A 27928-nucleotide genomic window follows, 5' to 3' on the forward strand; every position below is an offset into this window, starting at 1 on the left:
GGGCTGGAACTCGGCTCATGGGGTCTGAGCTGCAGCACCTGGTCAGATGATGGGGCTTTTGAAAGGGGGAATATGGAGGGATTACTCTATTGCTGGGAGGCTGCAGCCTGGTGATTCCTACCGCAGGCAATCCCTCTGAAGTCAATGAGATTGGAAAGCGTGTAAATCAGTATGGAATTCAGAGTTTTCATGGAAAAGGGGGGGGGGATATTTGTTTTACTTGCATATAAATTACTTCTAATAAGGCTCCATAGACACGACTGATCCTTCTCATCACACTGTTGCTCCTTCGAGTCCCAGAGTCGCTCTCGCTGTCCTCTCATTTTTAAATAATTTTGCAAGAAAAGCCTCCTGCGTGGGAATGCTCTGTGGTTGTGAAGCACTGCTGGGAATGACTCAGGCAGGAGCGAGTCCTCGTGCGCTTGGGACCTGCGGTGTGAAGGGAGAAAGGAGACAGGCTTGTTTTCACACTCTCTCATTTTGTGTCTCTGACATGTTCCTGTTCCACCATTCGGATGTCGTCAGGCTGAGGGATAATTAGAGGGAGCCTGTTTTGCTGCAGAGCCGGATTGGGGATCCACATTGCCATGGGCAGGCTGGGTTATTTGTTGGGGAATGCAAAGCGGTGGAGTGGGTGTCCAGGGAGCACTGCTGCACCATGAGGGAGAAGATGCTCTGCTGCTCCTTCCCTCTGCCTGCAGAATGTATCTCCTTCTATGAAACACAGAATGGTTTGGGTTGGAAGGACCTTCAAGACCGTTTAGTTCCAAGACAGGTGGCAGGGACACCTTCCACTAGATCAGGTTGCTCCAATCCCCATCCAACCTGGCCTTGGACACATCCAGGGATGTTGGATGTGGGGATGTTGGTTTTTACAGTGGTGCTCTCTAGCCTGGAAGTCTCCATCACTTACACCCAGATGTTTAAGAGGTTCCTGGGAGCTGCTCTTGGACCTCTCAGGCACTGGTTCTGCTGCTGCCTTTGCTGTGGGTGGATGGTTTGGGAGCTCACTCTGTGTGAGGCTTTAATGCCCTAATAAAGCAGTAGAACAAAGAGCATCAGCTTTTCCCTTGCTCCATTGAGAAGGACATTTCATTTTGCCAGATGTTCCCATGGCTCAGGTGATTTCAGCTGTTTTAGACTCACCTTACCTTAGAAAAATGCGCATTGCCTGTTTGTGCTTTGTGCAGCACGTGGAAGATGTGGCCAATTTGAGTTGAAAATGAGATCTAAAACTGGAGGAGTCCTACAGAAAGTAACTGAGGAGCCAAATATATACAGCTGAATAACTGAGGAGAGAACCAGGTCCCGTGAAACTGGTTGCCAAGGGAATAATTCACTTGTCTCTCCCCCAGCCTGATGGAATATTGTTTTCCTCTCCTCCTTGCCAACATACCCACAGCTCCAGAGGATTCACTCTCACTCCTGTAGGTGCTTTAACTGATCCATTCCTAATTCCACCTTGGGGCTGTTTTCATGAGCAGAGGAACCTTTGAAGGCACCTTCCCCTGTTCCAGGCCTCCAGAAGGGTTTGTGCTGTCCAGAGATTTGTCCTCTTTTCCCACTGGTGCTGGCTGACCTGATGAGTATGCAGCTCATGCCCACAAACTTTCACTTTCCTCTCCAAAAATAAGGGTGTTTTTAAGGCAGCAGTCTAGATTTGGATGTAAAATCTTGCTTAAAAGGAGATCTTTCCAGCTTCAGGCCAAGTGATGTATGATCCTTGTTGTCCTGTCTGGGGAACAGAACAATTTAGGATTAATTTTTTAATTATTTATTTAATTATTTGATTGATTTATTATTTAATTATTTTAAAATATCTTAATTTTTTACATTAATTATCCTTTAGCTCCTGGTGTATTAACAGGGTATGCAAACTTGGGTTATTCCGCGAAACTTGAGCTGTGGTCTTCAGTCTTCCTCTTAACCATCTCCATGTCTTCTGCAGGCTGGTGTTTCTCCATGGGAGCTTGGAATACTTGGATAAACTTATTCTACATGGGGACTCCGTAAGTGGCTGGGACAGTCTCAGTTTAGTTGGACAATCCCAGTCATCCACAACAAAACCCAAGCAGAAAAAGGCTGTTTGTTTAATGTGGCTGATCCGTGTGAAAGGACTCACTCATCTTGGCACAAGCCACTCACTGCATGTTCCTCTCTTCCAGGGTGCATCGAGAATAATCATCAGCCTTAACAAGGATTGATTGTGTGCTCCTCATCCTCCTGTTTTGGTATTATTCGGAAGAAGCTTTGGCCATCACGTTGGGGAGGCGAAGAGGTGAATGAACGTCCCTTTCAAGGTACAGCAGAGGCATGGATGGGGTGTTTGGGGTGTGGAGGTGGTGCTGGTGTAGCCTTCAGAGGTTCCAGGGTGTACAGCTTCCTCATGGATTCGCATCCCTCGATCCTACACGGAGAAACCTGCGCTCTCTCATTCCCTTGTTCAATGCTAATGAACGCGGTCTTCTCACACTGGGGGGTGTTGGCTTTGTATTGGTGCAAACTTGGATCAATCCAGTGTTTTCTCTTCATTTACTTGAAAGAATCTTTCATTTTTGAAACTTCTTGTGTTGTGAGGTGTATAGAGTTTGGGCATCAATTTTTGTGCTCTTTTGGAGAGGGCTTTTCTTCAGTTTCTTTCTCTTGTCTACACAAACCAGTCTTAGACTAAAATGTACTGAATTTGTATTAGACTGAAATATACGCTTACCTTGGTGCAGATAGGCACAGAATTCTTGCATGAGTGATTTATTGAGGAGGGAGAAAGAAAAAGCCCAGAGTCTTTTTGAGGAAAGGAAGGCCATAGAGTAAGAAGGAGCATTACTCAGGACATTGGTGAATTAAAACTCAACATCCACCGGGGAGTTTGTGGGAATTTTTTCTGGTCGAAGTTCTTCCCGTGGTCTGACCTGTGGAAAAGAGTGAGGAATGCTTTTAAAAATTAAAAATAAAAACCCTACTGTAAGATTTCTTGTGGGGTGTTTCAAAGGACTCGTTCCAACCCAGGTGGATTCAGTGCTGGGATGGTGCTGCTGGAGTAGCAAAGGGAGATGTGCGTGTGGAACCTGGGGATTTGTATAAACAAGGTCTTTTCCTAAAGCATTTCTTGTTACTGTGGCTTTCACAGGTTCACCCTGTCTGGAGAAGTAGTTTGTATTTGTGGTTTGATATTTCCTTAAAGCTTCCACACAGCGTCCTGCCGACACTGCCTGCTTCACAAACATGGCCAATTTATGGTTTCATATAAAAATTCTTTGAACTCATTGAAAATCTGATTTGATACCTCGGTGCCAAACTGAAGCCAGCCCTAACTTTTAGGGTTGACTAAATCCTTCCCTTGGAATCTGTGTGATATTTAGCAGTGAGTTTCAGATCTGTTTGTGTGTGTTCCTCTCTGTGCTTCACTGAATTTTATGTTGTGTTTTGCTACGTGCATTTTTAAGCCTTTTGTTTTTTGCTCACTTTTTGATTTGGGGAAAACTCCTATTGAGGTCAACAGCTGAATGAATCCCAGTTATTAGGGTTGTCCTTTGCAGGACCAGGAGTTGGATGGGGATGATCCTTGTGGGTCCCTTCCAGATCAGGATAGCCTCTGGTTTTAATTTACTGAGAAGGGCCAACTGTCTTAGGAGAAAGACTTTCTCTTTGGTGCCTTCTTTTCCATATCTGATCCCATTAAGAAGTAAGTTCAATGAGACTGAAGCCTCAGAAAAAAATCATGTATGATGCTCAGTGTAAACGTTAATAGCCTAAACTCCATTTGTTTTTCAGTTTTTGCTGGTATAAGAAAAGGATTTTTTAGAGAAGCAGGAGCTTGGATGTGCCTTTCAGGGCTTCTGAGCTGTTTGGGGTTAGAATTCAGTGGCCAGCTGGAATCCTGAAGCTGCTGGGATTGGCAGGATGTGTGTGGAGCCACATGAAGAGGAGTGGCTGTGGGCTGATCACCGTGGCCGGTGCTGTGACTGGCCAGGTGAAATGGTCCCCACAAAATTGCTTGTGTGTGAGTGGTTTGTCTTGCATGACAAAGCCCCATGTGGATGTGACTCTGGTGGCTGAAGTGAAATAGTCCCTCAACACCTTCCTTTTGCTGCAAAATCAGATTAAAATTTGGATTAAAACAGCAGCTTCTTCAGCAGAGACCTTTGGGAATAAGACAGCAAGGTCCACACTGAGGTCATGGGGTTTGTTCAGCTGCCTCAGATAGTGTGGGATTCTAGGTAGGATCTGGAGTGTCGGAGGTGTCCATTGTACCAGGAACCTCTTGACTCCTGTAGGCTACTGGAAAGACATTTTGGGCTGGGTGTTTTTTCTCTGTCTAAAACAGGGGTTATGAAATAGCTGATGGGAGCTGGAAGGGCTTGTGCACCCTTTTCTGCTTGTGTTTCATTATCTGTCACTTCCTGATTTGTGTCACAGGGCCAGAGCATTCAGATTCAGATTATGTGGGGGAAAAGTGATGCATGAAGCCTATACAAATCTGCCCACTCAGATGTATCACTAGATTTCTGGGCTTTGTTTGCATGGGTCACATTCACTTGTCACAAGTTACTGTCCTCTTTTTGTCAGCTATTTCTGCAATGTCACACATTTATTCCAGCTCAGACGTAGTAGTAGTAGTGCTGGCAGACCAGGGAGCCTCTGTTTGCAGAGCACAGGTGAGAATGCTTCAGAATTTAGCTCTGAAATGTTGATTATATCCCAAAAGGTTTTGCTTGTGCAACTGAAAACCTCGGGATCACAGACATCGTAGTGCTCCCAGGTCTGGTGGCACCTCTGAGTAGAGGTCACAGTGGTCTCATATCAAAATTGGCTTAAAATGCATTACTGGAGGAGGGGAAGGAGGGTGGGAGGTGGGAACAGACCCACTACCAAACACCTGCCATCTGTCCCAGAGGGTATGAGTGGGAATTGTAGAATACTTGGGTTGGAAGGGACCTTTAAAGGTCATCTCATTCCAGCCCCCCTGCCATGAGCAGGGACATAGAATCATAGAATATTTGGGTTGGAAGGGACCTTCAAGACCATTTCATTCCAACTCCCCTGCCATTCACAGGGACACCTTCCACCATCCCAGGTTGCTCCAAACCCCATCCAGCCTGGCCTTGGACACTTCCAGGGATCCAAGGGCAGTCACAGCTTCTCTGGGCAGCCTGTGCCAGGGCCTCACCACTCTCATAGTCAAGAAATTCCTTCTAAAACCTGGGTTCACACAGTTTTTTCCACCATAACTGTTTTTATGATCCCAGCAGGTTTACGGGAAGGGTAGGGGGGAAGCATCCCCGACGCCGTGCAAAACTTCGAATAACAATATAGGAATGTGGGCAGGATCATCTTCCTCAGGTCCTTCGACCACCAGCCCTTCCTTAGGCTCACCGAAATAGTTTTGCTGAGGAAAATCAAGGGCCTTGTTCAAAAATGCTGGAATTTCTTTGGAAATTCAGCTTTCAAAATCCGCAGAGAAGCCACTTCTGCTCCCGCAGCGGTTCGGAAGCTGGGTTTTTTGGGATTGCTGCCAACAAACATTTCTCGGAAACCCTTCCGTGTGCAGTGCGAACAGCAGGACAGGAGGTCTGGATGTGAGCTCTGGATGGTAAAACCAGGGAGGTTTTGGCAGGGCTGTGTTCGGATGCCTCGTTCTTGGCCTTTCTCCTTGGGGTGTACAGGCAAACCCCTGCCTGGACTGGCTCAGAAACTTCCAGCTGACTTTCTAGCAAAGCTGAATTTTCCACTGACTAGGAAAGTTTTTCAGATTGAAACAGCTCTCTAATTTTTTGGATGGATTTCTCCAACCCGTTGACTACACCCAGTCTGTGTTTTTGAATGAAACTAGTGCTGAACCTTCCCTGCAGGGGCAAGAATTCTCATAGAATCATGGAATGGCTTGGGTTGGAAGGAACCTTAGAGACCATCTACTTCCAACACAGGGACATCCTCTACTAGACCAGGTTTCTCCAAGCCCCATCCAGCCTGGGGATTCCCTGAAACCATTCCCTGATTCTATGATTCTTTGAAAATGGACAAAGCTGTAGCCTGTACAGGTTCCCCATTGCTTTCTCTGAAACCCTTCTTTCTGGTTTTTTTGGGAAACCATAAAATTTATGCAGAGAAGGAAGGAAAGTCTCTTTCTTACTGCAAGGGCCAGGTCAGCATCTTTTTTTAAAATCCCTGTGAGAGCAATTTGTCAGAAAACCTTGTGGGAAGCAAGGAGCTTGAGCCTAGTGGAGCCAAGCTGAGCTTGAACACTCCCTTGATTTGAGCTCATATCACCAGCAGGAACAGAAATCTTTTTATCGGTAACTCTACAGGATAAGAAGGAGAATTTCCCAAAGGATGGGCTTCTTCCCTAAGTTTCATTCTCTGAGGAGGCCCTGAGAAAAGCAGATCCACTGGGAAGTTGGTAGCTGCAGACAAGTAGATGCATGCACTGGTGTGCATTCTTACCTGTAGGTACACAGAGAGCTTTCCCAAATTGCCCAGAACCTGAGAAAATGGAGATAAAATCAAAAAGGCAATTGCAGTTAATTATGCTTTGAAGGCAGCTGGAGATTGGTTGGAATCCTGTGGGATTTCTGAGGCCTCCCAGTGCAATTTCAGGTGGAGTGTGGGCAGGAAGGTTTGGTTGCTGTGGTTGGAGATGTCTGGAGGTGTGACTGTCACCTCTGGCTGTTGGGCTGTGCATGGCACAGATGTCACCACCAAGACACAGTTATTGTCTCACGGCAAATTCTTCATAGAAGTTTTGAGTGTCAATTAAAAAACAAAACAAAACAAAAAAAGCCCCAACCCCAAAAAAAAAAAAATTCTGTTCATGACTGAACTTCATTGGTTTTTTTCCACCCACATGCTTTCCCTTTTCTTCCCATCCTCATCAAACCCTGGCCTGCATTTTGTGTCTTGGGCGATGGGAAGAAGCCACATTCCAAGAAATCTTGGATATCTCTTTTGCCAGAGGTTGGATGTTCAAGGGGTTGCAGGTGAGCTGGTGTGGAGTAACAGGCATAGAAATTCATCACGACAGTTAAATGTCTTATTTTCTGTGATGTGAGCTTGGGAAATTAAAGGAAGAACCTAACTTTTGACTCCAGAAGAACCAAAGTCTTGAGGTATTCAGCAGTGGGAGTGACAAAATGCACAAAGTTTTGTGGGACAGTATTTCTTGCTGTGCCCTTCTGTTCCTGTGGGAATTTAGGTCAAAAAATGCTCTGCTAACTTCATAATTTTGCCTGACCCAAACTTTGGGTCTCCAAACACGTTGTAACCACATCCCATCAAACTCATTATTACCTGAAATTGCACTGCACATTTTTTGGTAGGTCCATGTGAGTGTTTGTTGAGGCCTAGACTTCAGGAGTAGTAGAAACACGTGATGTTTTTAAAAAGATAATGCAGACTTGGTTTTATTCCCTTAAGATGGCAAATCTTTCTTCAGAGAATCATGAATTAAACAAGACAGTGCCTCACAGCAGGTATTAAGGAAAAAATAATAATTTTTAAAAAGCCTTTGGAATGGTCTTTCCCTCTGGCATCTTCACTCAGGTTCTGCAATCAGTAATTCAAAGGAGGTTTTGTGGGAAGGGGAGGCGAGATGCAGGAGTTGATACGACTTCCCCAGGGGTGAGAACTTCAAGAGCTGGGACCTGAGCATAAACCTCTCTAATTCCAGCTCAGCCCTTCACTGTGAGATCATTACTTTGTGTGATTAATCTGTGCAATGCCTCCAAAGCCTCTAAAGCCATAATGCTACACATGCATTGAGGAATCCTGCTGCCAACTGGAGTATCTGGGAGTCTCTTGCCATTCCTGACACCTTTTTGCTACGACTTTTAATACAGTGAAGCATTCCCTGGCCTTGGTTGGTCTTACTCTGATGTAATCATCAGTGCTAATGTAGTCTTCTTTAGGGAATACTATTTTCAATAGGGACAAAGAGTTCTCCGTGCAAAAATCAGCTGAAATGCTGATATTTGATAAGTACAGGTACAACTGCAGCCATGACAGTTGTCAGTTTTCTTACAATGATGAGTAACGTATTGTGTTCTTAAAACTCACTTCCTAAAGACAGGAGAGCAGTAACAGGACAGTCTGCATTTATCAGCCCCTCCATCCCAAATAACCTTCAGAACCTCTGAGCAATTCCAGCCATGTTTGAGAATCTTCCAGATCTTCAAATCTTGCAAATTCTGTGAAAACTGAGTAGCAGTGGGGAGGTTGAGTGGAGAGACCATGAGACTTCCCAAAGTTGATGCAAATTTCTGCAGTGTAAATTTACTTCTTAGGTAATCCGTGTTTGATTTTTAGGATGATGCCAACTCCTCAGCTGAGGTCATGGTATTACCAAAGCCTCAAGTGTGATGCTGGGCAGTCACTTCGCCCTTCCGCTGCCTTAGCCCCGATTTAATGTAGGATGACTTCATCCTCCTTCTCTCAGAGGCACGTGCTGCCTCTTTCACAGGCATTAGCAGATTTACCAGCAGCACCTCACACGCCTCAAACTCTTTGTGAATCCCGTCGGTGCCCAGAGCCCCAGGAATATCTGATGCATCACGTTGCAAACTGTGAAATTGAAGATTCAGCCCCACTTTGATGCTCTGGCTCTGTGAGCAGCAGAACTAATGTGGCTCAGCATACTAATGAGGGAGGTATTTATTGTTTGGGGCCTGGATGGTGTTGAGCTTCACCCTTGAAAAATTCTCGGGAGGCTGCACTTCCTCTTGCCTTGTGGGGTCCTCAGCAAACAAACAACCGGCATCACAGCGGAGGGGGGGACATTCCGACTTTAAAGGAAACAGCCCCGAAATGAAATGCTCTAAATAACTTACAAAAGGTCTTAAGTAAGGGAGGATTGAAGTGGAAATCGTTGCTTTTCATGGAGAGAAAGTGAGGATGAAACTGAGGCAAGGCCTAAGCCGACAGGTCACCACAAGGATAAAATTAAGATGCCAACAGCTTTTGGCATTGCTGGGGACATCAAAAATGTTGTTTTCATTTTGGAGAAGCACTTCTCCAGCATTGTCTGTTTGGGTCACTGAAATCTGTTCATTTTAACTGGAAAGTACCAAAATGAGTGAAGGTGTCGCTTTTAACCTTGTCTGGGCTTGGTAGAAAAGCACTTAGAGCTAAAAGCTGGTGTTGGTGGGACCTGGAAATACTGACTGGAGAAGGTTTCATTGAGATAAAACCTCTCTATAAAGACAGGACTTCAAAATTCCATGGGTTTGTCAGGTGCCACATCCTTTGGGATTTCCTGGAAGAGAGGAATCCTTTACACTCCTCACATTTGTCATCTGGGCACTTTAAATTCTCTAGAAAGGTGTGGGGGATTACTTGGAAGAATTTTGCTTGCAAGGATGGCTTCCACCAGGAGGGGAGAATGCCATGGACTTGAGGACCTGTGTGAAGAGAGTGTGGTGGTTTCTAGGAGTTTGAGGGATTTCCTGGGAGGCTGGTCAGGTTGGAGATCCAAACCTCTGAATTATGTGTAATGTAATAGCTGAATGAACAAAAAATCACAGAATCATTTGGGTTGGAAAAGATCTCCAAGATCATTGAGTCCAACTTGTGACCAATCTCCACCTTGTCACCCAGACTGGAGCACTGAGTGCCACATCCAGTCATTTCTTGGGCACCTCCAGGGATGGGGGGTCCACCACCTCTCTGGGCAGCCCCCTACAATGCTTACAACCTTTTCCATGGAGAAATTCCTTAAAATGAGATGATCTCCCAAATATCTGTGCTCTTGACTCAGCTGGAGGGCCTCCAAAAGCGAAGATGATTTTGGTTTAAGTTCCCTTAGCAATGAAATATGCATCAAAAATCCCAAACACACAAATTCTACTCAATTTGCTTGTCTTCTCCGCATCCAGCTTTTATAGCCCTGGGATGATCTTGACTTATTTCTACCAAGAAAATTAAATTCCTGCTGAACCACATGTCCAGAACTCAGAACAGCACCTTGACACGGTGTTGCTTGGGGAACCCAAAGAGTTTTAGGAGCCTGATAGGAAATTCCAGCAAACCAGGACTGTTGTCAACCAACTTCCAACTCGAAATCCTCCAGGAGCACAATGCACTACAATTATAGCAGCTTTCCCAGGCCAGGAAACAAGCGCTGCCACTGCTGTATTCCTGTGTGTGATATTTCTGACACACAATGTTATCTTGGGGATTGTTACGTCGGCTTTTATGTGGTGCTGGGAGGGTGGGGTGGAGGTTAATTGGTCATGTTAATGGTTTTCGTGTTCCTAATTTAGGCTCTGAGTGCTGTCCTTGGGTTCGGAGGGAGTTACGAGAATTATTCATTCTATTGTGGTGCTGTCACATCTGTGGTGTGGGGAGATGGCTCCAGCTATAGCCCAGATCACTGAAAAAGCTCATTCAGTCAAATTTTTGGTTTTTCTCCTGCTTACAATGTGTTGGAAAGTCATGAGACTCCTAATGGATGGACTTGCTCTGAAACCAGACCTGTCTGTACAGTTTTACATCCAGCTGGACTTCAGCTGAAGGACAGGAGCTACTCACCGTGTATTTGTTCAAACTCATCTCTGGCAAAATGTCTTTAATTCACCCCAAATGCGTCTTTTTGGACATGTATTCTGGAAACACAGTGGAAACTAGTGCAGAGTTCATGGCTTTGTGGTTATAGGGCTTTTTTCCTTCATAGAATTACAGAATTATATAATTGTTTGGGTTGGAAAATACCTTTAAGATCATTGAATCCAACCCTTAACCCAGCACTGCCAAGGTTACCACTAAACCATGTCCCCAAATGCCACATCCACTTGGCTTTTAAATCCCTCCAAGAGTGATGAATCCACCACTGCCCTGGGTAGCCTGTGCCAGAGCTGGACAACCCCTTCCATGGAGGAATTTTCCCTCATATCCGATCTAAACCTCCCATGGTGCAACTTGAGGTCATTTCTTCTTGTCCTCAAAATATAAAAAAACCCCAGAAATTAAAACCCCAAACCACTGCAACACCCAAACCCTCAACTTGTTTTGTTTAGTGACCATTCCTAAAATACTTCTGCTCACCAAAGCTATGGAAATAGGCACCTCATGCATTGGTTGAGGGGTACAGCTCAATGAAAAATGAAGAAATAGTTTGGCTTTTTTTTTTTATTCTTCAGTGTCTGGTGAGAGCAGAAGAATCAGCGAGGAAGTTAAAACTCTGGGGACCTCGGCTTCCTAATGGCTCAAAATGCATCTTTTTGCATGAATTTAAAGTTAAAAGGTGTTTCAGGCCAGGTTGGACAGGGCTTGGAGCAACCTGGGATAGTGGGAGGTGTCCCTGCCCATGGCTCAGGGCGGAACTGGATGAGCTTTAAGGTCCCTTCCAACCCAAACCATTCTGTGATTTTAAAAAGATTTTAAATGCCTGTCCCTTTTCTAGAATCTGAAATGTCACAGCCACCATGGGGTGGTTACAGAAGAAACACTCACAACCATTCTACCAGGGATCAAACTTCCTTTTCATGTATGATGTGCTCCTCTCACACATGAAAAGCTTATTTGCTAAAGACCATTTGCTTTTCTCCAGCCAGACCGACGAGGCTGCGCTCAGGAAGCACCAGAGGGCTGGCTTCATTTTATAAGAATCAAAAAAAAACACTTCTGAGAGAGCTCTTCGTGTCGTACTTCCTCTATTCAGAACTCCAAGTCTTTCACAAAAACTGAGCAGAATCCCATGGGGCCGCAGCCATCCCAGGGTGGTGGATTGAATGACTTAAGTATCTTTTTCTGGTCTGATTTGTGACTGTAGCTTTAATTTATTGCCTCCTCTGTAAACCACAGATATGTTTGTTATTTGCAATTACATGGTTTAAAAAAAAAAAAAGAGCTTTATTTGGATTTTTAAGTCATTCTTGTTCTTGGCAGTGGCATTTGTTGCAGTGAAATCCTTTTATGAGGCTTGTGGGGAGAGTTGGGTTGAAATAGCTTCTCAAAGGGACACATGACGGGCAGTGGCTCAAGGAAGGGAGAGATTGGATATTAAGAAAATTCCTTCATGGAAAGGGTGGTCCAGCCCTGGGGATTTAAAAGCTGTGTGGGTGTGGCACTGCTGGGGGAACAGTGGGCTCAGTGATCTCAGAGGGCTTTTCCAACCTTAATGGTTCTCTGATTCTAAGGATAAAAATGAAACTTTTATCTCTTCATGGAGCCTGAGTAGTGCAGCGTTCACCTAAGTCAATTTTGTACATTGAATATTTGGAATATTCTTTTTTTACTGTAGAAACCCCCCCACCTGAAATTTAAACACCTACAGGAGCTGAGCTTCAGTTTCTCTTTCAAAAAATTGTCCCCATATTGGACACCTCATGGTCTGATGTTTATGGTCACCATATTCACATACCTTGAGTCAGCAACCTCCTCCTTGTCACTTAACACAACTTTAAAATGTTTATACTGAAATTTCCCTCATGTGTAATAGTTTCTGTGTTTTGCTTAACTGAATCTGATAATTTTGCATTTTTAGAGCAGAGAGAAACTTGTGGTCCAGATCCAGGGATTAGTGATAAAATATTTTGGAAAAAAATCTGTTTTCATGTTGGTTTCGAATCCATCAATCCCTTAAAAAAGCAGAAGGAGAGGTTGCCCAGTGAAGCTGTGGCTGCCCCTGGATCCCTGGAAGTGTCCAAGGCCAGGCTGGATGGGGCTTGGAGCAACCTGGGATTGTGGAAGGTGTCCCTGCCCATGGCAGGGGGGTGGGACTGAATGAGCTTTAAGGTCCTTCCCACCCAAAACATTCTGGGATTCTCATAGGATTCTGTTCCAAAGGATGCAGTTACCAACCACGCTGTCCATCAGTGCTGATTTTGGGAGGTTCTGCTGTCTGGATTGCAGTCTGTTGTGAAAAAGCATCTCATCCACGATGTGGTAGAGTTGTAGGCTCAATGCATGGAGCAACCAGGCGTGAAAAAAATTAAATTGCTCCATAAATATTTTACTATATTAAAAAAAAAAAAAAAATGTTACCCAGTAATTGCTTTCCTATCGTTACCTTCTGCCTGCATGAAAATAACATATGCCAGCATGAACCCCAGTGGCAGTGGGGAAGGATTGAGTGGGAGAAAATGAGGTTATCTCTTGATCAGTATTTTATCAGCTCAATAACAATATTTTGATTAGGAAAAATACTGCACTGTCCCTCAAAGAGACACAGGCATCTTGTGATTTCTGTGTCACCAGAGTTGTTTGAGGAGGGTTGAATCCCACACGGCTTAAAAACACCAAGCCACTAAGACCAAAGGATCATCTTTTAACAACTCTGTCATCTGCTTTAAATCCTTTTCATTTCTCCAGCCTGAGTGCCTGGAAGGAAGCTGGAGCTCCTCCCTGAGTGGTATTGCTGCCTCTGGCTTGCTCTGGACACCTTTCATGTGGGAGAGGAGAACTTGTGAGCAGGGGTAAATCAAAGGGCCTTGGGTTAAGGGATCATCAACACCTGAGGTCAGAGTGGTTTTGGGGCTGCAGCCACAGCTGCTCCTGTTTCCATTTGTCCTGGGCATGGACATGAGGTGGCTCCAGTTGCAGAATCAGAGAATGGCTTGGATGGGAATGGACCTTAAAGACTATCCAGTTCCAAACTCTACCAAACACCTTCCACTATCCCAGGCTGTTCCAAGCCCCGTCCAACCTTTCCTTGAACATTCCAGGGATGGGGCAGCCACAGCTTCTCTGGGCAACCTGTGCCAGGGCCTCCCCACCCTCACAGGGTTTCTTCCCAATATCCCATCTAACCCTGCCCTCTGGCATTGTAAAGCCATTCCCCCTTGTCTTGTCCCTCCATCCCTTTTCCCAAGTTCCTCTCCAGCTCTCCTGCAGCCCCTTCAGGGGCTGGAAGGAGTTTAAAGTCTCTCTGGAGCCTTCTCCAGGTGAGCACCCCCAGCTCTCCCAGCCTGGCTCCAGAGCAGAGGGGCTCCAGCCCTTGGAGCATCTCCATGGCCTCCTCTGGACCTGTTTAACAGATCTATGTCTGTCTTCTGCTGGGGAGCCCAGAAAATGCCATTGATTCAATGCCTTGGCACAACCCTGCAATTCTTGGCATTGGGATCTGGCTGGAATTACTGAGCTCAGGCCAGGCTCCCTCCCTCACACTGCTGGGAAATGAGGAATAACCCGACTCATCCCAGGAGCTGTGCAGGTGCAAAAGCTGGTCAGTGAGAGCTGCAGGGTGCAGGTCCTTTGTACATCCCTGCCCTTCCCTGAGCACACTCTCCATGCTCCCTGCCTGCTGCAGATCTCTCCCTTCTGGCGTTGAGAGCCTCTCTCTCCATCTCTCCATCCCCTGGCTCAGGAGGCAGCGGTACCTGATGGATGCAGCACGGCGGATCATGGCACCGTGCCACCAGCCTCGCCGGTGACCTCAGCAAAATCCCTCTCCCTGCTCCCTGCTTAAAATCGAGGATGAAAGGCAGTATCTCATAAAAAGGAAGGTCTGAAGGTGATGCTTGCACATAGCTCTCTTTGTTGTAGGTGTCTGTACTCGCGGCGTCCTTCTCATCCTCAGAAATCTAAAGGCTTTTGTGGCGGCGTTCAGCAAAGGACTGCAGTGCACGGGTCTTGTGGCAGTGTGCAGTTAATCACCAGGCTACGTCCAAAGAAAAAGAGAAACCCTTTGCTCATAAAAAGGGCGGAAAAGGGATCAAGTTTTGCATAAATCAAGAGATCTTTGCAGCAGCACGGTGCCATTGCTGGGAAAATTCATGGGGACCTCAAAGATAAGGGGAACAGGAGTGCTGAGCAGCACAGGGTTGTATTTTAAAAACCCCACAGCTCGCCTCTTTTTTTGGTTGTTAGAGAAAATTGTGTGGGCAGAAGTAGTGGTAGAGTCTCTGCACTTGTATCAGGGAAGCTGCTGGTGGGTTTCACCAAATATTTTCATGGTGAATTGAGATTGTGGAGGAGATAAATGATAGAGCTCTCCAAAACGCCTGGAGGTTCCTTGTGAGGGGTGGCAAACTGGATTTCTGGGCTTTGAGGGCACAGCCATGGGGGAGTTATCAGGAAGACAAAGAGATAAATCCAGGATTACTGCCAGGATGTTTGCTGATAGTAAACAGACCTGCGAGATGTGCAACAGCCGCTGGAAAAACCATGAGTGCCAATGCTGGATACGGTGCAAATATCCACGAATTGGTTAAAAAAACCCCCAAACCCTCAGTGCTTAAAACGAGTTCTGCAGGGAGAAGAGGTGGAGATGCCAAAACTGGGAGGAGCTTTGATAGCCAGTGTTGAAAAGCCGTTTCCTGAGTGGGAGGCTGGAAGGATGGATCCTGTAGGTTGGAGTAACACGGGAACGCTGCCTTTCCTATTGCTCCCCGCATTCCCTTTTTTTCTGGGCCATATTTATTATTTCACATGGGTTATAACTTCCTCGTCGGCGCATGGGGGTGTGGGAGGGGGAAGGAAATGACACTTGCTTTCTTTGCAGGACTTTGGGAAGAGCTGCAGAGTAAGGTTGGCTCTAAGAGCTCGGTAGAAATGCCGCGCTTCCGAGCGAATTCCTACAGGTACGTTGGGTGAAGTAACCTGAAACCTGGCATTTGGGGTGCGGCAGAGGAAGATTGCAACCTGTCCAGTTTTGCTTTGTAATGTAACACACCGTGGAAAAGGGCCTGACTGGGGTTTTTTTAACACTTTTTTTGTCTTTTTGGCTCCATGGTTTTGGGGTGCTCCCCAGCCGAAGGTGGTTGGGCTTTGTTGGCCTCCAGAGCCCTGTTTCCCATCACACAGTCACAATTGGGCAGGAAATGGGTTTCTTGTCCAGCCAGCCTGGTTTTCTCGACAGCAAAAGCTCCCTGGGTCCTGCTGGGAAGCTCTCCAGCTCTGCTCACCCCCACGCTTCTCCGTGCAATTCCTCCACAGCAGCAGCATCCAGCCCAAGCTCGGCCTCACCTGGCTCTGCACAATGCTCCTTGTAGTTTTTCTACCTTTTACCTCAAAAAAAAAACCACTCGAGCAGCTTTGCCTGTTCCTTTTTATGTCATTGTACAAAATGTGGCTGTCACACCCACCAGCTTCCTTTTAGGTTTTACCCAGTTCTGGGCTCCGGGTGCCTTGAATAAAGGGATTTATGCCTGGACATGGCAGCGGCAGGCTTTTCTCCTGGCATGACCAGACTCTCAATGTGACATTCAGAGCTGTAAAACACTCCCTGACAATAGCTGGTGTTGTTCAAAGAGCAGCATAAATAATCAACGGGGTTTTTTTTCTCTTGGGTTTTTTTGGGTTGGGTTTTTTTTTTTTTTTTTTTTTGTGAGAAGAATAACATCTCTCCAGGCTGACTGGGGAGGTGAAGGGCAGGCACTGTTGGAATGTGGAGGGGAAACTCAGGAAAGGGTGACATGGAAAACAGGGACTTGAGGTTGTTTTCCAGAAGGTTTTAAACATCATGGCACTGAGCTGTCTCTCAAACAAGGTGTTGGGGCCTCTGTTCTTTTTTACACACGTTTTTATGCAGAATAAAGTAATTCCATTTTCCAGGTTTCTGTGTGTTTGCAGGGACCTTCTGGCTCTGCACAACTCCCTGACAGGAGGGGGCAGCCAGGGAGGTTGGGCTCTGCTCCCAGGGAACAGGGACAGGAGGAGAGGAAACGGCCTCAGGCTGGGCCAGGGGAGGTTTAGGTTGGATGTTTCTTCATGGAAGGAGTTCTCCATGGGATGGAGCCCCAGCACAGCTGCCCAGGGCAGTGTTGGAGTCCCCATCCTTGGAAGGATTTAAAAGCCGTGTGGATGTGGCACTGGGGGACAGGGGTCAGTGGTGGCCTTGGCGGTGCTGGGGGAATGGTTGGACTGGATGATCTTAGAGGGCTTCTCCAACCTTTTTGATTCTGATTGTGCCCAGGGCTTTATCCATCTTGAAAACCTCCAGGGACGGAGATTGCCCAACCTCTGGGCACCCAGCTTGACTGACCTCATGGTGGAAAAGCTTCTCCCTGCACCCTGAACCTCTCGATTCGTCTTCTGCCCATCACCTCCTGTCCTCTCACCCTGTAAGAGCTGGGCTCTCCCTTCTCCCTGATGTCCTTGGAGATGCTGGAAAGCTGCTAAGTCCCCTTCCTCACATGGTGCTGGTAGCTGAGTGTGCCCAGAGAGAAAAGGGACAAATATCTGTGTATTTGTGCATTTACCACATACCTCAAATTAAAATTAGAGATGGAAACTTGTTGAAGAAGTTACCAAAAAGATGCATTAGCAATTCAGTGATGTTTCTTCCTGGTTCACTAGCCCACGTGCGTGGTAACTTGCCTCTTCTGAAACTTTCATAGAAAAATATGTATTTTTAAATTTTGCTTCAGTTTTTACATTCCTATCTGTCAGTACCAATAGGTGATGTGATCCCACCATTATTTTGTCAATTAGGCATCTTTTTGGTGCTGTGACCTGAATATAGGACAGAGCAACTGCTGATTTAATCCTCTTCAATACAATTTTTATCTCCTTTCTTATAATTCTTTTTTAAAAAATCAAGAATTTCACCACTAAACCAGCTTCTTTTTTGTTAATTTCTCCAATACTGTGAAAATAAAGCACTGAAATAAATCTGTTTTGTACAATGAACATGCAGAGGGAAAGGCTTTTGTTCACCCTTTAGACAGAACCTGATCCCAACCTCATCTATTAAAAATTTATATTGGTAAAAAAACTTTCTTAAATATACTTATTTTCTCTTAAAAATGTTTTAAAAAATGATCTTAAACTGAGGGGGAAAAAAACCAAACCCATGCAGTAGTTGTGGCCATGCCCAGAGTCTGCCCAGCACGTGCCGTGGGTATGAATGAGCGCCGGCAGTTTTGTCTCGGGGCTGGATTAGGCACAGTTGCTACTGGAAACTGCACAGCCCTGCTCAGGGAGGCTGTTCCTCTCCAAAACAGAGTCCCTGCCCGTGGCAGGGGCTTGGAACTGGAGGATCTGTAAGGTCCCTTCTGACCCAAACCGTTCCGTGGTGCTGTGAAAGCACTGCCGAGGCTGGGGAGCTCGGTGGGGTGGTGAGGATGTGCCCCATGCAGCATCACTAAATGCCACTTACTGGGGTTTGACCTCCCACAGCATCCAGGGGAGGCTTTTCCTTCTGGGATTTGCTTTGAGCTGCAGCGTTCTTACCTTCATTTCTTAAAAAAAAAGTCTCTTTTCAGGATTCAAACCCCCCAAAATCTGGGTTTTTGCACCGTTTGGGTTTCAGCCCCGCTGCTTGCATGGGCAGTTGTCAGTCCTGGAGCAGCAACGGTGGCTTGGTTTTGAGATGTAAAACAAAAGCTTTTGTGCACCATGGCTGGTGTGTGCTGCTTTCTGCTGTCAGGAGGGGAGCTGAGCCCTGTGCTCAGCCCGTTGCTCCCCTGGCCTTCCTGTGAGTCCATTGAGCTGGCCCCTGTCAGTCAGCAGTGCTTTCAGAACAAAGCCGTGGGATAAAGCTCCAAAATGTGTCTGTGTCAGCTCGGGAGTGGTGCCTGCACTGCTGGGTTTGGGGGTGTGCAGAGCTGCCCACGTGCAGTCACCTTTGCACAGTCATTCATGCCTGTCAGAGGGGTTGGACTCAATAATCCTTGTGGGTCCCTTCCAGCTCAGGACATTCTGTGGTTCTGCTCTGGGATCTCTGATCTGTAGCAGAGCTCAGGGTCATTCCCTTATCCATAGCTCCTGGATCCCGTTCATTCCTTCTAGACTCAGTCTAATAAAGCCAGCTTTAAACTGCAGCCTTGCTCTGTGGAGATGGGACAGGGTGGTGTATCATCCCCTCCAGAATGACTGGGAGCTCCATGTAAGGTCTCTGCACAGGGGATGTGGCATTTCAGTACCTAAAGGGCCTTAAAAAAAGAGGATGAGTGACTTTTTATACAGGCAGATAGAGATAGGACAAGGGGGGGATGGTTTTAAAATAAAAGATGAGAGATTCCTATTAGATTTTAGATGGAAATTCTCTACTATGAGGCCCTGGAAGAGGCTGCCCAGAGAAGCTGTGGTTGCCCCATCCCTGGAAGTGCCCAAGGCCAGATTGGACAGGGCTTGGAGCAGCCTGGGATAGTGGAAGGTGTCCCCACCCATGGCAGGGGATTGGAATGAGATGATCTTTCAGGTCCCTTCCATCCCAAACCATTCCATGATTCTGTAACACCTTTTGCTGCAGGGATATCTCCCCTCCCTATGCTGACCTGCCCTTTGCAGGCTGAGATAAACACAGTCAGATTTTATTTCACCCTGGCAGCATATTTTAAAATCAGGCTGACAGAGCAGTGGACCTGAGAACAGAAAAGTTGTCAAGGCAGTGGTGATTATTGGGAGTGTTAGAGCAGCAGGGGGAACGCAAGGATGCAGAAACAGTACGAATCCTACTGGGTTGGGTTGTTTGGATCACAAAAACTACTTGCTTTTAGGGTTTTTTTCAGATATTTGCTCATATTTTTTGTCCTTGAGTGCTGTGCTTGAGTGAACCCCCCCCCCTCCCTCCCACCCTTGCCTTGGGAGGTACTGATGCTGTCAGTAGCTCTCAAGGCAGCTTTGCCACCAGGACCAGCCTGTCCTCCTCTCTGTTGCCAGAGAAATCCTCAGCCCTTGCAGAGCACTGACCTCCAGTTTATACTTCTGTACCTGGAATTGTCCCTAGAGCTGTGTTGTGCAACAGGGAGCGTGATTCCACATGTGTTTTATGTAAGCCGGAGAGGATTTCGGGTGTTGTGTTGGAGAATCAAAGCCCTATTTGGGGGAACCTGCAGTCTGACTATCCAGTTGGACAAGCTCAACTTTCCCTGCAATTTAAATAGACTCTGCCAGAATGTTAATTGTGCCAGGCTCCAGAGCTACCTTTTAACTCCTTAGGAGCGTGCGGGGTTTCCAAGCCACCCTCACTCTCCTGTTTCAATGGAGAACACCAGCTTTGAATGTCTGTGTCCTTCACCCACTCATTCCCCTGGAAAGCTTTTATGGCTGCAGTGTGTCCTTTGGGATAATCCAGGACATTTGAGCTCAAGAGGGTCCTTTCCTCCCACACCTGCTTGTGTGGAAGTGGGGATCTCCCTCAGAGCAGTTTTTAACTTTATTCATCCCAGAAATTCCTCCTCTTTGAGGCCAACTGTTTGATACCTGTAACATCTTGGCACTTCAGTTCTGTTCACTTGTTCTCAGTTTATGGCACTTTCTTAACTAAGTTCAACCAGAATAAACAGCACCCAGAGAGAGAAATTCCAGTTTATTGTGAATATCAGCAACACTGGAGAAACAGCTGTTCAGTTAGGGGCAAACTCACTCAAAAATCATTATCTTGTTTATTAGAAGGCAAAAAAGAGCTTCAGGTGTCAGAGATAGAGATGGGATCATGCCCAGTTTGGTTTGTTGTGGTATTGTGGGAACACAAGTGCACTTAGTCCCAGCTGGAGCTGTGGCAAAACCTGTCCCCTGGAAATGCTGGAAGTTTTGCTGTTGATTTACATGGATGCAACCCTTCCTGCTCACAGATTATTATTATTTTCACCATCTGTGAAAGTTTCTGCAGCAAAACCTTCCTTCGAATAGAGCAGGTTTAGGATAGTAAGGAAAACAGGCATAAATTAGGGCAAAACCATTTGGGTTTGTTCTTGCCGCAGGGCGATAGTGGGGAAAAAAAAAGAAAATTAACCTCCTTTTTCCCAGGATACTGCCTTACCTGGAGCGTGTACCTTCCCTAAGTGGTGGCAGATGGATTTCTTTGTTTTTCTTCAGGCTTGTGAAGCATCCAGGATTTTTGGAGGAGCAACTGTGTACCCCAAGAGTTAGATTGAGGTGTCTCCTTGTAGCCTGGCATATTCCAGCTGCTGCTCCTGGTAGGGTGGACCTGTCACGTGTAGGATCTTCTGATGCCATCGTGGACTCTGTGGCAGCTGGGATGGTCTTTAAGGTCCCTTCCAACCCAAACCACTCTGTGATCCTGTGTTGTTGGGGGTCGGAATTCTTGGCACCTTCAGTGTTAATTTTTTTTTTTTAAAGTTTATGTAATTCATCATCTCAAACAAGTCCTGGTAGCTAAGGTAGGACAGGATGTCCATGTGGGAAGTCACTCCTGGTTGGAGACTTGGCTTTCGCTTGAGGGAAGGACCTGAGCAAACTTGAACCGAAAATGTGTGGGTTTAAATTTTAGAAAAAACCCAAACACAACTTTTTAAAGCAGCATTTTGTGTTTTAAACGAAGAATACAGAGCTATGGGAGAACTTCCAGAGAAGCAAAAAAATTATTTTATTCTTGGAGTAGGGTCTTTACTGGAGAAACAAAACTGAAACCCCCAAAGGGAACCGAGACCTGTGGCCACCTGAATCCTGCAGGAGATCACCAGGATGGATTAAAGGGAAGCTCCACAGCTGCACACAACACCTGCCACCACAGCTCAGTCAGAGCTTTCCTAGCCATGAGGAAGTCTCATCCATGACTTTTAGCTCCACTTTCCATCTCCAGTGTGCCCAAAGGTTACAGAATTCCCATGGTAGGACTCCCCCTGCAGAATTGGAAGGATCCTGCTGCCAGTGTGATGAGTCCTGCAGGTTTAGTGCTGCTGTCCGCTGTACCCCTCCAAAAGAAACATCAAAACTTCTGGCAGGAAAAAAATCACATCCTGGATCTTTTGCTGGTTTTGGGAATTTGGGTGGAATAGACCAGGAGGTGACTCCTCCAGGGCTGCACCTCCAAACATTTGCCCCTTTGTGTTGTAACAACACCCTTAACACTTCCAGACCTAATGCACATGAGGGTTTGTGCCACAATTCTCTTGATCCTTATGTCTTCTGAGTCCCCATGGATTTCAGTGCTGTTTGGGGGGGGCAGGGGGATTGTCAAAACTCTGAATTTCATCCAGCCTAAAAGCTGCAGCAGAGCCAACATTATTGTTTGGTGCAAAGTGCTGAGCAACCCACAACAGAGAACAGCCTGGTCCTGCGGCGTGTCCATCCCTTCCCTCTTTGGAGTTACCACAGGGACTTTGTTGTGTGGGGGGGAGTTGTGTCCGGGTTTAGGTTGGATATTAGGGAAAATACCTTCACAGAAAAGATTGTCCAGCCCTGGCACAGCCCTAGAGTCACCACCCCTGGATGGATTTAAAAGCCATGTGGATGTGGGACTTGGGGACATGGGTCAGTGGTGGCCTTGGCAGTGCTTGGGGAAATGGTTGAACTTGATGTTCTTAGAGGACTTTTCCAACCTAAATGATTCCACGATTCTGTAAAATTGAGTGGATTTATTCACAAACTTTACTTTGACAGTGACTTTAGAGCCTGATGGTCAAGCCAGGAGGTGAAGCTCTTTTATGAGCACATTGAAGTGGGGCAGTGACAGTGGCAGAAATTAAACCCATTTTCCTTTGGTCTCTGCTGCTCTGGCTTAATTTTTTTTTGCCCATGTTTAGCTTTGTTAAAAGCCTTACTCTGCTCTGTCGTGATCTGCTGAGGGTTTGAGGTTCAGCTAGAGCAGGATGGGGTTGAGGTGGGACAGGGATGTGTAGGTGTGCAACAGGGTGTCCTGACCAGCACTGATAACAGATCTGGAGATGCAGACACCTGGCCCTCAGAAAGGGGCCACCAAAAAGGGTTCTAAGGAATCCAAGTGTCAGTGACAGGCAGAAAGGAGCTGTTGCTTTTTGAGCTTCATGACCTGCTGTAGCTCTGATCTCGCATCCCAGAGGAGAGAGGCACAATATCCTGGCTACAACAATGATATAAATACAGCATTGTATTTATATCCAAGCTCAGAAATCCATCCGTGAGAGGAATGAAGAATATCCTGTTGCTGTCCAATGCTATAACTTGCTGGAGCTTGATCCTTGGGTTGCTTCCTGAATGGTCACTCCATGTCCCTGTCCCTATCCCTGTCCCAACTCTTGCATGCACAGAAATCCCAGCCAAAACCACCACCTGACTCCTGCATCGTGTAGATCTGCTTTTAAACCAGATCCTGCTTGCCTTCAAGTGGATAAATCTCTGCCTGGGGCTTGGCAGGCTGTGGGCTGGGATCTGGTGGAATGATGGGCAGGAAAACCCAAGTGAAACCTCTCCCATCAGGAACAAGGATGTTTCCATGGCAGTGATTTGCACTGGTGAGCAGAGCAGGGAGTGACAGTACAGGTGGGGTATGGGACACAGCTCATGTGTCCCTTGGTCAGAGGTGGAAATTCTTGAATTTGACATTTGGCAAGCAAAATGCATGATGGGAAATGGGATTTATTTCCCAGAACTTTTAGGGAAGCACAAATCATAGAATCCTGGAATGATTTGGATTGGAAGGACCTTGAAGACCATCTCATTCCAGCACCCTGCCATGGACAGGGACAACTTCCACTAGCCCAGGTTGATCCAAACCCTATCCAGCCTGGCCTTGGACACTTCCAGGGATCCAGGGGCAGCCACAGCTTCTCTGGGCAGCCTGTTCCACTGTATTCATTCTCTCCCAAAATGTCCAGGATACAGCCCAGCCTCTTGCAAACTCTCGGTGTGTGTCCCACCTGCTCTGTTCACGGAGTGGGTCGGATTAAGACGCCTTCCCAAAAACAAAACCAGCCCTGAGCCAGCAGCAGAAGTTGCCTGTGAAGCATTTTGTGAGGTTCTGCCCCAATTCTGCCCCGAGGCCACTCATGTCCCCAGTGCACCGCTCAAAACCTCGTGTCCATTCCCCCTTCCCAGCTGCTGCCAGCAAACCCAGGCTGTGCAGAGGATGACTGGTCGTGTGAGTGGGTTTTTCCCCCCCTTCATAAGTTTGTTTATTCATTAAGGAAGTCAAAAGAGGAAGAGGAATAGAAAGGTTGCAAATGTTTTGCTTAGAAATGAGACCTCAGTGACTGGGCTGCACATTGCCCCGTGTAGGGCACGTTGGGCAGCTCCAGTGTCCTCAGTGGAAACTCAGGAAGACCAAGGTGCCCTCCCAAGGTGTGCTCAGGTAGGGTCACAGCTTGTTTGTGTATCTGCTTACATCCATATGACCCAGAGTTCCTATGGAGCCAGGCTGGGAGAGCTGGGGTTGTTCAGCCTGGAGAAGAGAAGGCTCCAGGGAGACCTTTCAGCACCTTCCAGTGCCTGGAGAGGCTCCAGGAGAGCTGGAGAAGGACTTTGGACAAAGGGCTGGCGTGACAGGACACGGGGGAATGATCTTTACACTGACAGAGAGTAGGTTTAGACTGGATATTGGGAAGAAGTACTTTACTCTGAGGGTGGGGAGGCCCTGGCACAGGTTGCCCAGAGAAGCTGTGGCTGCCCCTGGATCCTTGGAAGTGTCCAAGGCCAGGCTGGATGGGGCTTGGAGCAACGTGGGCTAGTGGAAGCTGTCCCTGCCCATGGCAGGGTTGGAACTGGATGGGCTTTAAGGTCTTTTCCAACCCAGACTATTCCATGATTCTATATGCTACTGTTTGACTGTCAAATCTTCACTAATGAAAGCCTCTCATGTACAGTTGTGCATCCACTGGCTTCCCAGAACGTGGCCCTTAAAGCCAGTGGCCATCTCTGCATCCCGGGAATTCTTTTATTCCCGACTCTATCACTTCAATTTGTAAAGGATGCCTCTTTTCAAACAGCTTTGCCCTGTCTCTTTGCACATTCCAATCTAAGAAACAGCAAGGACTAAGTTTTACAGGCACCAGGAGGTCATGGGGTGCTCCTGCTCCAGGGTCAGGCATCAGCCCTGCATCCCATCCAAGGGAGCAGACCTGGACTGTAGCTCGGAAAATGCCAGGGAATGGTTTCTCAGTGCACACAGAGAGGGCGAGGAAAGGAAAGCAGAGAGATTTGCCAAGGGAAATGGTCCTGTTACGCACAGAGTGTTTTCTTTGGGTGTTTGTTTCCCACCCCTCGCCCGGGATGCGGAGCTCGGGTTGGGAGACTGAACCCGACGGGTTTATCTCAGGGTGTGGCATTGCTGCAGGCTCTTATCAGGTGTGTCCTGGGGAGCGAAACCATTTGAACAAAAGCCTTTCACCTCCATTTGTGCACAGTTCCTGCACTTGGCCAGGGGTTGGTGTCTGCACCGGGGTGGGATTGGTCCACGATTAATTTGTCTGCAAGAAAACTGATGGGTTTTTTTGGTCTTTAATGCATTAATTTTGGGGATGGAAATTCTAGGGTGGATTGGTACAGATGAATGAGGTTAGAAACACCAGTGAGGCTGTATGGAAGCACCAGCACCAAAACTAATTAGATTAGAATGATAGGATATTAGAATTATAGAATCATTTAGGTTGGAAAAGACTTGTAAGATCAGCTCTGGAAGGAGTTGCCATGGTTTAGAAGCGTAGGAAAGCTTTTCCTCCTGAAAACTGCCAGCTTGTTCAGCTGTCAGGAGAGAGCCGGATGCTTTCCTTGCTCTCAGCTGCTCCTTTAGCTCTGACAGGCTGTTTGCTGGGATGAAAGGAGAGACATCAACAGGCAAAACTGCGAGAGCTGCTGGTGTTTGTTGCTGTCACACCTGCGTGGTGGCACTGCCAGCACGGCAAACAGGCAGGTAGAGTAAATAACGCTGGATTTTTTATTTTTTTTTTTTGGTTCTTTTCTACAAAAAAGGAGATAACGACTGGATGCTGTCCCATTTTCAGCCTAGGAATTGTTTGCCAGACTTGAATTACAGGAATTGCTGTAGTGAGGCAGAGCAGCTCCATTAACTGGGAGCTGGCAGGGGCTGGGGGAGGCTTCACACGCCGAGGCCCCGCGTTGTGCTCCCGTCAGGAACGATTAAAGGAGCTGTTTGTGATGGAAACAAAACCAAACTGGGCTGATGCTTTAAGGGGAAATAAAACAGGGAAGAATAACTTTATTGAGCTTGTTTATTAAATCTTGCTGTGCTCCCTTCTGAGCAGCAGAAACTGTTGGAGCTGCTGGTGCAGCCAGCTTGTGTTTTGTCTTTCCCTTTTTCGAACTGATTTGGTGTGGAGAGGCTTTGGACAAAACCTTTTCATATCCCTTTGGCTTAGCTGCAATCCTAAACTGATCTGCTGGTGACAGACTTTAACTAATTATCACCAAAGAGTGCAGAGAAGAGGTTTTAAAGCTGTTGTTTTGATAAGATGATGGGTGTTCAGAGAGGCTTGGAAATTATTGGGTGTTAAGTTGCTGATGTTGGCCCGTGCCAGTGTCCATATTCCATCACAGGGAGGGAGAGATGAGTTTGCTTTCACTGCTAAACTACTTAGAGAAGGTTCTGCTTAAAGATGGGGGGGAAAGCCACCACCCAGGCAAGGGGAGCAGCAGAAGAGCAGAAGGAAGCTGGCTGCAGATTTTTTCCCTTTGTGTTTCAGTAATCCTTTGGCTCTGCAGCTGGAGCAGCTCAATTCTGCTCCCTGCTCTTGCTGGAGCATCCCCCAGTTCCCATGTGCCCCTGCCCTTTTAGTGTTTCATCCTTTTGCCTTTATTAAAAACCATCCAGTTTCACCCCTTGCCACAGGCAGGGGCACCTTTCACTATCCCAGGCTGCTCCAAGCCCCATCCAGCCTGGCCTTGGACACTTCCAGGGATTTGGGGGCAGCCACAGCTTCTCTGGGCAACTTGTTCCAGGTTGCCCCTGGGCTGGTTTGGTGTTTCACACCCTTACTCTCTGAGCATTGATGATTTTTTTGGTGCTATACTGTGTTTGCCCTCACCTGTGGCACAGTGAGTGTTACCAGATGGTTTACTCAAAGTTGATTTTTTTAAACACTTCTAGTAGTAGTAGTTTAGTGCTTGCTGCTCTCCTGCTGTATGTTTTTTAGCCAGGCAAAGTGCCAGCACGTCTGTTGGAGGAAAAACTCCTGGCTGGATCCTGGAGAATAAACCGAGCTCGAATTCCCTCTGAAGGAAGGGAGCTCAAGTCCCCCAGGGAGGATTTTTCATCATAACGGTCCCATTTGGTAAATTAGTGACCAGTTTTGGAAGGAAAACTGGATGACTTTGGGAGCATCCCCTGGTAGCCATAAGGAGGAGGGAGACGTGGTGCAACACCAGCCCCTGGAGCTGGAGCTGAGCATCACCAGCAGCAGCACAGCTGTTCTCTGCACAGGGACACCGACCACAGCCCTGCACGTGTTGGGGGCTCAGGCTGCAGGATACCTGTGGGATAGCTGAAAAAAATCCATGTTTTGGTAAAAGCCCCTGAAGGTCTTGATAAAAATCCCTTGATAGTTACCTACTCCAGGTAGACCTACCTGTGCATGGTGATTTACTGATTTAACCGAGTCTCTGCTGTGATTCTTGGGGTGTCTTGTGCAGGGCCAGGAGTTGGAGTTTGATGATCCATGTGAGTCCCCTCCAGCTTTGGGTGTTCTACGATTCCAAAAGGAGAAGTTGTCACTTTGCAGTTTATTTGTTCCTCCCTTATCCTTGCTCATTCAGTTGGAAAGATTTAGGGTTGTTTTTTCCTTTTAGGGCAGGGATCATCAGGATACTCTGTGATACCTCCCTGATCCCAGCAACCCTTCCTATCTCTGTTGCAATTCAGGTGGGATTGGAAGGGGCACAGTGCAGTGGTTTTTGTGAGGATGACTTGTTTCTTCACGTCAGTTTGATAAAGCAAAGTGCAGGGGATTTGAGTCTCCTGCTCTTTCTTTGGTTTTCACACACTTCAGGGGGTTGTTTTTCTAGCAGCCTCTCTCTGCAGCCACCTATAACTTGGTGTGTTTCATGCATCAGGGGGAGCTTAGGATGTGATATTTAGGAAGCAGAGAACAGAAACCAGCATTCCAGAGGAAGCAGATCACACCAGCTCTCTTCACCCCTTCTGCTCAGTATTTAGGCTTGTTTTGGGTCACTGTGGAGCCATGCCTGGCCCAGTGGGATCCTGGAGGAGCTCCAGCCTTTTCAGAGGCAGCAGCTCCCTCACAGCGCTGTCCCAGAGGACTGTGGCAGATTGCAAACACTCTCAGCACAATCATACCATCCCAATTAGCATAATGATGCTGCCTAATTTATGCACAAATTGCCCTAATTTATGTGTGTCGATACATGTGATTAAAGCAAGCAC

General features: G+C 46.9%; 1 protein-coding gene across 2 annotated transcripts in view; it reads left to right on the top strand.

The window, feature by feature from the left end:
• The window catches only part of PTPRA (protein tyrosine phosphatase receptor type A), a 114331-nt gene that overhangs the window by 24878 nt on the left and 61525 nt on the right, over positions 1–27928 (top strand). For both annotated transcript variants that reach the window (XM_082281390.1, XM_082281389.1), the window contains exon 2: positions 2166–2300. The gene's annotated coding sequence lies outside the window, so the exon portion shown is untranslated. The remainder of the gene's footprint in view (positions 1–2165; positions 2301–27928) is intronic.

This window comes from Coloeus monedula (genome assembly GCF_965178545.1).
Source record: "Coloeus monedula genome assembly, chromosome: 5".
Taxonomy (NCBI): domain Eukaryota; kingdom Metazoa; phylum Chordata; class Aves; order Passeriformes; family Corvidae; genus Coloeus; species Coloeus monedula.